This window comes from Mastomys coucha, unplaced genomic scaffold (genome assembly GCF_008632895.1).
Source record: "Mastomys coucha isolate ucsf_1 unplaced genomic scaffold, UCSF_Mcou_1 pScaffold21, whole genome shotgun sequence".
NCBI lineage: Eukaryota > Metazoa > Chordata > Mammalia > Rodentia > Muridae > Mastomys > Mastomys coucha.
This window is the reverse complement of record NW_022196904.1, coordinates 42,621,688-42,624,874: the sequence shown is the minus strand read 5'-3', so window position 1 is coordinate 42,624,874 and position 3,187 is coordinate 42,621,688.

Below are 3,187 nucleotides of genomic sequence, written 5' to 3'. Positions count from 1 at the left end.
TATATATATGTATATAGTATGAAGACATCCTTGGTGTCCTGAAATTCTGGATTGAGGTCTGTTGTCAGCAAAGTCATCCCTCAATAGAGGGAAGGTGTGTGGAAGAGTTCTTGCTGCATGCTGGTACCTATGAGAACATTGGTGTTATTGTCAAGCCTTCTTCAAAGAATAGTATTATTGTTGATGCCTGGATTCATATCACACAAATGTCGTCTGTTTCTCACAACACATTTTATTTAGCTCTATGAGATGGACTTCCAAGCAGATATAAACAGCAATGGAATCAAGGCTGTGCAGACCCTCTCACCACAGAAGCAGGGGCTTTAGGATGTTTTAAGGACCATCTTATATAGTTTTTGATTTCTCCAAATTCTGAGGACTAAGTTTTCCCAAGACCTTTCCAGAATCACAGAATTGGTTTGTAGCCATGTCTTCTGGCTGCCAGACCGTGTCTTCTAAGAGTTTTTCCTCAGACACTCTTCCTGCCATTCTGTGTTGTCTGATCATGGGCTACTACAGTGGGGGAAATGTACCACGTTCTGCTGACATAGCATGGCAAAGAGTGCCTGTAACCTCAATGCTCAGGACAGAGCTAGGAGGATCACAACATGCAGAGTGAATTCCAGATGGTGAAACTTTGTATCAACAAAGAAAGAAAAACAAGATGAGGGAAAGGAAGGGACAGAAAAGGAAGAAGGGAGAGAGGGAGACAGGGATGCATCAACTGTTAAATTGTGTTATTTCCAAATGTGAAAGCGTTCCTTCTAAAAAACCTTTTCTGTGAACCAGACACAACCTACTATATGGTGAATCTGAAAAGCCTGTGATCTAACCTTTAAGCATCCATTCACATGGGAAGAAACAGGACTTTTAAACATACAAAGCAAGAGGAAGGTGAAAACAAACACGCGTGTGGCCTGCCCACAGCTCACTCTGCTTCTGGCGCATGGTTCATTCCAATGGACACACATCTTGGTGCCCGCCTGAGCATCATTCCTTGAGAGCTGTACTTCTTAAGGTGTCTGGGACCCCAAATCAAACCCGATCATGTGTCAGAACTTCAAGGGCAGCATTTAATGAAGAACACTGCTTTGCCATTGCTGAGAAAGCAAACAAATTGTGCTGTACAAGGCATAGGTTCAGTTATCATCTGCAAATAAACCCTGGTAATGAGGTTTAGGGTTCCCCTCGGTTTCATGCTGATGATAAATTCTCAGTGGAACTGCCTCAGACCCATTAAAGCAAGCTTGCTCCTGCCACCGTGGCTGTTAATTTGACAGGACACTGTCACATTAAGTAGAACAAACATGTTTTCGCCCAGTCGGCCATCCAGAACCGATACGGCTGTTACTTTAACAACTGGATATTGATTGGAGTCGGTCACCCCTCCCGACCCTCCGCTGGGAGGTGGAAACCAATCTGAGGCTGGATGAAGCTCTGCCTGTTTGGCACACATGGGTACCCTGTTAAGAACAGCCACAAATTTTAAACCATTTAGCTTCCTGTCATGCTCATCCTTCAGAAACCGCCTGCTTCTCATTTGTATCGTGGGCAATAGGCTCTGAATAAATCAGTATCATTAATTTTATGCATCTACACAATCAGCTGGGAGAGCTATTGTTTTTAGTATTTAACACTTAATATAAATACAAAATATCCTAAGACAGCATAGAGAAATTTTAAAGCAAGTCTAAAGAAAACTAAAAAATTTCAGAACCATTGAATTATAAAGCAAATGAGTTTAACCTTTTTTTTTTTAAATTTTAAATTGTGCATTAGGAGACATCTATTTGTTTTTTGTTTTTTGTTTTTTAAATTATAGTCCACTTGTCAGATAACATCTGAAATCCTGTAAATCAAGTTACTGGATATTATACTGATATCTAACTTAATATTAATTGTTGGCTTTTTGCCTCCCTAACTAATATAATAGGAATACCTGGTATTTAGTAAAATTTGCTTTCTAGCTGGTAATTGACTTTCCAGAGACAAAATTTCAAGTATGAAATTACTGGGCCTCTAGTGACCTGGGCCCCTTAGTCAGTCTACAGTAATACAATGCTGTGTGCACAAAATTCTATTTACTGTGGAACCTAGGTTTAAAAAGGACATTTAAAGAATATGGGTCCTAGAGCATTCAAAGAAGTAGGCATCTGATATTTTCTTGATATTTCCAATGACTGCAAGCTCATTGAATTCATGGCCACTCTGGAACTTGCATTAAAAAGATATTGTTTTACTTGGCAAAAATGCATTGACATAAAATTTAACTCATTGCTTATGTAAATCCCCTGGTTATATAGTATAGCTCACATTCCTGTTCATCATGGATGTAATTCAAATACTTGAAAATAGACATGGTGTGCTTCTGTCTACTCCAAGTCAAACAACACATTTCTTCTCTCTATTAGTCCTGTGGCAGCTGTTAAGGTTTGGGTCTAAATACCTAGTGTCCCCCTCAGGCTTATGTTCTGAATACAATTCCCAGCAGGAGGTGCTCTTTGGGAGGTTGTGGAAATCCTGAGAGGTGGAGCCTTGCTGGAGGAAATAGATCCGTAAGGTTGTGAGAAGGTTGTATGCAGCCATAGTGCTATCTCCTCTGCAGGGACAGCTATTCTGTTCTGCTGCACCTTCCCTGCCATAGAGACCGCAGCTTCTGAGACTACGAGCCAAAATCAAGGCTTCCTTCGTGTAAGGTTTTGTGTTTGGTATTTTGTCGTGGTGATTAAAAGTCTAAGTAACACAGTGACCTACATATAGAACACATCTTTTTTTTTTTTAACATGTTTTTCACAGCCACTTGTGCTACAATGGCAGAATTGAATAGCTTGGATAGCCTGTGTGGTCTGCATGTGGAAAAGTATTTAATTGTGTCATCTGTCCATAGATGTAGCAGGGTTGCTGCCTGTAGCCCTATACCACGGTGTGTCCTAAGCCCTCTTAACATTGGTTTGGTCAACTTTTAGTTTTCTCTAACCTCATGAGACTGGAACCCCTAAAACATTAGAAGCATGTGTTACTTCTTGTGGAAGTGATTTCTACTGATGTAGGGAGAAATCCATCAACATTAAAAAAACTCTTTAGAGCTGGGCAGTAGTGTTGCACGCTTTTAATCCCAGCACTGAGGCAGAGGCAGAGGCAGAGGCAGAGGCAGAGGCAGAGGCAGAGGCAGAGGCAGAGGCAGAGG